Raw genomic sequence first — 6,000 nt, 5'->3', positions numbered from 1 at the left:
TACAGTAATTGCTTTCATTCTTTGTTTTATTAATTTTGCATAAATTTTCCGGCCGGACATTTTAATACTCATGGCCCTGTAATTATTATAAACTGTTCTGTTCCCTTGTTAGAAAACTAAAATGACTTTGATTATTGCCTTGTGATATTTGTTGCTGCACCCAATTAAAATAGTACAAGTGAAGCAGCCGTAATTCAAGGGATTGTCCACCGTACTTCAGGAACTCTGCGTTAACCTTGGAAATTCTTCTACCTTTCCTATTTCAGCTGGTTTTCAGAGATTTTGTAAATTCTTTACTTTATACTCAGTCAACACTTAAATATTTGTGTTGTGCTCTGTTTCATATTACAACTCTTTATAGCACATAATCCGTCTTCTTCTTTTATGAGGTTCAATCTTGCGACATCTCTTTCCGTTTTGTGTAGGTGTTTAATCATCTTACATGCAAACTGCTTATGTCTGCTCAATCACTTTCAGTATTGCTGAGAAACATATCCCAAGTATTTCTATAGGTTTATTAAGATGTTTCCTCGATAGACAACAAATATCAGTCACTTAGACATCGCAGCTCGCACACAAGAACTTCTGGCAATGACTCTTGCAAGGGACGGCACTGGACATAGAAATCCAATCGCGCATAACTTCGAGTAATACATGTTATACTTTTATGATTTTATATTTTTATATTTTCAGATATTGTGTACTGCTGCTGCGTATTGCCATAAGGTAAGTAATGAATAACATTTGTAGGAATCTAGTAGCAGTTCTTTTCGCAACGTTTGAACAATACGCTGTGACATTTCATCAGCTATCACGAAGTCACGCAGTCGTAGGGGTCGTTACTACGCAAGAACCACATACGGAAAGATATCAGACAATCGTCAGCCGTCTCACTTTCCTTCAAAATGCTATCCTGCATGTGAATACACATCTCCCCTGCAATCTTTCGCAAATGAGTAATAAGTTGTTTTAGGTCTGAGGTGACAAGGGTACTTATCTCGATTGTCTCGATAACGGCTGTGGTGCATTCCCTTTACTTTAGTCTTCACATGCGCTCTGTGTTAAACGATGTCGTTAAACGTGCGCACGGTAGATACACTTCTCAAACGAGAGTGTCCAATATGATGACGTATTACCAAATAATTTAAGTACCAAGAGCATTACTATATAGCCGCATGGTTTTAACAACACGTTGGTCTCTTTTAAAAAGTGTTATATCGTCAGGTTGTTCAACGACAGCGAAGCACAGTTTACTCAATGAGAAGTTTGTACACTGTTCCTCCCGCGGCAGCGTGCTTAGCAGGGGTGTGGGCGTGCAGATTCCTGCGTGGGAGGGGCGCGGCATGCATAGGGAACAGCGCCTAGCGACAGCGGCAGCGACAGGTGCCTCGCAGCGTTGCCTCGTCTGCCTTCCTCTGAGTGGCACCTCGGAAAGAAAACAATACGGCTCACCAGCCACAGTGTAGGGAAAAGTACGGCACGAGCAACTGTCGCCAACGAACGGGCTAGACCTCATGAAAACTTCGCTACTTGAACGGAAGTGAATAAAGCAATAAACTTTGCTGTGCAATCCATCCAGTTCTTGGCCTTGAATCCTCCAATAAAAGCAGGCGAATTAAAATTTAAATATTACGAAAACATTTCGTTGTTTCAGCAGAAGCTGTCTTTTGTGAATAACTTGCTCGTTCCGCCATGCTCTAAGCGGACGGGAAATTTCGCTTGGCAGTCTCCATCAGTGTTCGGAGATTACACGCAGCCGCACCCGATCGTCACAACTTCACATCAAAAAATTCATCTTAGCGCTGGTCACTTTGACGTAATATACGGAAACCGTGATTTTGCCTTTGAGGGGAAACGCGTTTGCTCGTAGTTCATTGTGGCCCCGTATCATTCTGTAAAACTCGTTACAGTCATTTGCGAAACCAGTGGAGTCAGAGGCGACGTTGATGTTGCTTCGAGGACAGTGTACGTAATGGAAAGCGCGCTGTATATTCCTGCGTCTGGCACCGCCTGTGTCTCATGGTTGTCTTCACGAAAGGAATCTCCGTCAACTAAATTACAGTTTGTTCTGTTCGCATGTTCGAACTTATCTCACAATGCGTTGTAGCGTTCGTATACAGTCTGATTGTTAGTCATGCGTACTTTGCTGCAACCTTTAAATATAATAAAGACCTACGCTACTAGTGTCGTGTTTCTCACGTTACGTCGAAATAATTATCCGATCTTCTTCAACTCTACAATGCGACATGTCTCAAAAGTTTTTGTCTCATGTAACTGCCGTGTGTTCCGTCTCTGCATTGGACTGTTAGGCTACCGCCACAGTAAGAGGTGCTGCTATTATTTATTTATATAGCGAACGGCACTCAAGGTAAAGGAAAAATAACAAGTAAAATATGAATTTTGTGTGCTAAGATTAGTTGCAATTAACGGAGGTCTTATGGGCGTTGGAACGAAGAGCTCCGTTAATCACCGTGGGAATGATGTCAACTCAGTCTCCTGCAAGGTGGTCAATGAAATGTCTCGCAGCTCCACAGTGGCAGTTTCGTTCTGAAATTGTCCGCACTTGCATAGATTGTCTGCCAATTCTTCTTTTTTAACTTTACCATATATGACAACGAATTCAAAACCAAGATTCATTTCTGATGCATCTGTTAGGTCGCATAGAGAGTAGAAGGCGTTTCCTTTCCACAATTCTAACCATTTGGTACTGAGATTGTAGCTGTCGCTAATGAGCTTTTGAGCAAGATACCACGGTGGGTTTCGGGATCGTGGCTGATTTCTTGCCAGCTGGGGTATGTCGTGGCCGAGTGTTTGAGGCCAGTACAGTGGTGCAGATTCGATACAACAGTAACCATCCTTTTTGACGTATGTAATTGGAGGTCTATCGTTTTGGAATGAGTACTATTCAGCCAAACTGGTGCGCAGTATTCGGCTATAGAAATGTCGTGTTGCAATAGAAAGACTGCACTCTATTATTATAATCTTCTCAGTTCCAGTGAGCCATTCGTTGGCATGCGATTTCTGTGTGAAAATTGAATCATTGGCCGGTCTCCACTGGAAATTACCCTGTGCAGAAAACATATCTCGCAGTTTTTGTTTTCGTTTGGTGCCCATTCACAGCATGGTCGAACAGTCGACATAAATATGAAGCAGATGGTACAGAGTGCAGAAGCATTGCCGTAGAGGGCGTAGTGATAATTATCTGTTGATTCTACCACTATGCCCGTTAGACTACCTCGGATTACGTTTATCATGTTCCATGTATCCCATGGAGAGTGCTCTCTTTTGCTTGAGTGCAACAGAATGAAATGGCTGAACGCTATGAAAGACCATTTTACTAGACTTATAATGTCGATTATAAAAAATGAAAAACTTTAATTTTAAGAATTTGTGTGAACATAGTCTTCAACAGAGCAGAAGGAACAGCGCAAAAGTAAGTTTCTTAATTGAGTCTTAAATTCCACCACATCATCTGAAATACATTTCATATGCTCTGGTAGGTTGTTGAATGTATATATCTCCATGTATCTGACTCCTTTCTATAGTAGTATTAACCCCATGAAGTCTTCGTAGAAGTTGTCCGTTGTGTTAGTGTTATGTTCATGCTTTTCATTTTTCAGATAAAAGAAATTCTGGCAATGTAAAAGACCATTAATCAAGACATATATTGTGGAGCAGCTGTACAAATTCAGAAGTTTCTGGAAGAAGTCTTTAGGGTGTTCTAAAACCAAAATGACATAAAAATTTCTACAATTTGCTTCTGTATCCTGAAAGTCCCTGTAAGCTGATTTCCCCAAAAACTGATTCCGTAAGTCACTATTGAATGGAAGACAAAGAATAAACTAGTATTCTGTTCTGAAGAAGAATCCTAAAAAACGACAAATAGCAACAAACTTTTTTCTTCAAAGACGAACTAAAATCACTGTTTGTCCTTGTATTTCCTGTCTCCAATGCTAATGTTGCATAATCTCTTTTACCTGATGAAATGGAAAGTCTTTCCACAGTAAACATGTGGCAAGGAAAAAATAGATACTACAAAAACTAATAACCTGATCCTTGAATTGGACATTCCATAAGTGGGCTCAAAATGGTGCTTTCCTACAAGCAAGTGGGCCTGATGCAAATATGGCGAGTACCTCAGAAGGTCAATTTCAACTGCTTCTACACAGTTTTTCTCTGTCGGTTGATCGGCAAATCCAGTCATCCAAGTGGAAAAGGATATGAAGTTAGTGATGTGGTGTTTCAATGTGTGAACTGGTACGGCTGGCTCTAAGCACTATGGGACTTAACATCGAGGTCATCAGTCCCCTAGACTTAGAACTACTTAAACCTAACTAACCTGAGGACATCACACACATCCATGCTGCGACCGTAGCAGCAGCGCGGTTCCGGACTGAAACGCCTAGAACCGCTCGGCCACACCGGTCAGCTGTGAACTGGTATGCCTGCACAAAAAATATCCAGGCAACGATAATTCAACAAGTTTATTTATCAACGATTAATTCCACATCTACTCCGATGTGGACTGAAACAAAATATAAAATAAGTCACTTCTTAAAACAGGACAATAATTTCGACAAAAAACTTGTTTTTAGTGTATTTGCGCGAGTAGGAATAAAATGATAATGTATTCATTAATGTCAACACTAATCATGCATACATATCCCATAAACTGACTTGTTCCACATTTCGGTAAAAGAATCGTTCAGATAATCTCTGGAACACGTAACTAACTAACTAACTATATTGTCACTCAGTCAAAATTCATTAAACACACACTTTATAGAAATCCTGTAGGATGATCATTGTTAAAGTAAAACTGAATGAACAAAGTTTAAGTCCCTTAGGGAGCAAAATTGTCTAAGTGTGGTGTGTAGCCATTTAAAAGTTAAACAAGAATAAATTCACAAGTCCATAAGCCTACAATTACGACAGAGTCCCCATCTCCTTCAGCGAGGAAGCCAGAAACACACTTTTAGTACACAGCTGGCAGCCTGCAGGGTCGGAAAGTCAGATGTGAATGGCAGTGATACGGAGGCTCTCTCAAGTAATAATCCTGAATTGAGGAATCCTTGTGCAATTGGCGCTTGGCCCAGGAAAACTCAGAGCGAATTAGTCTGGTCTGGCCCGAGTGCTGCCCTAAATACCACTTGTTGTCAGGATACAGCCGGGGCTACTTTCGATCACGTGTCTTGTGGAAGAGAATAGGTCCGAGAGGCCTGTTACCTCTAGTGGCGTTTGCGTCGCCTCGTGGTGGATGGTCAAAGCTTGACCGTCTGTTTTCTGGAAAGTTATCCCCTGTGTGTTAGACATCTTCTAAGCTCTGACGTGATGTTGGTTGCTGACATTACAGATGTTACGCCTTGATGCAGCATAAACCAGTCTCACATTCAGTCTGTGAGTGTGTGTTCACAACACTGCGAAAAGCCTGCACCATGGTCTGGGCAAGGTCCTAGTGGAGGCGAACTGCTGTTACCTCTGTCCAGGCCGTTATTAAGTGTGTAATTTTAATGTGTGTATGGCTGAGGACAGTGTTCCTCTGTGGTAATATTGTGTATTTATGGGTATTCAAGCAATGAAAGGAAAGAAAGCGTGGAACACAGTGCTCAAATAGTCTACTCCTTTGGAACAGCACAAGGGACCCGCCCAGCTAAATGCTTCCACCTGACCAATTGTTGCGTGCCTTCACCTCATGACACAATCTGGAGATGTTTGAATTGAACCAAGTAGATGGACATTAAGTCTTGTGATCAGGGACATTATGACACACTGTATTTATAGCACTTTACTGTGGCAGAGGGGCAACGGCCTTGCCGCAGTGGATACACCGGTTCCCGTCAGATCACCGAAGTTAAGCGCAGTCGGGCGTGGCTGGCGTTTGGATGGGTGACCATCCGGTCCGCCATGCGCTGTTGCCAATTTTCGGGGTGCACTCAGCCTAGTGATGCCAATTAAGGAGCTACTCGACCGAATAGTAGCGGCTCCGGTCTAAGAAAACCA

General features: G+C 42.0%; 1 pseudogene; it reads left to right on the top strand.

Annotated features, from left to right (window-relative positions):
* Nucleotides 1–5,800: 5,800 nt before the first annotated feature.
* On the top strand, nucleotides 5,801–5,918 carry LOC126254830 (5S ribosomal RNA; annotated as a pseudogene).
* The last annotated feature ends 82 nt before the right edge of the window (nucleotides 5,919–6,000 follow it).

This window comes from Schistocerca nitens, chromosome 4 (genome assembly GCF_023898315.1).
Source record: "Schistocerca nitens isolate TAMUIC-IGC-003100 chromosome 4, iqSchNite1.1, whole genome shotgun sequence".
Lineage (NCBI taxonomy): Eukaryota > Metazoa > Arthropoda > Insecta > Orthoptera > Acrididae > Schistocerca > Schistocerca nitens.
The sequence above is the reverse complement of the archived record's forward strand: the minus strand, read 5'-3'. Positions and strand labels throughout refer to the sequence as shown.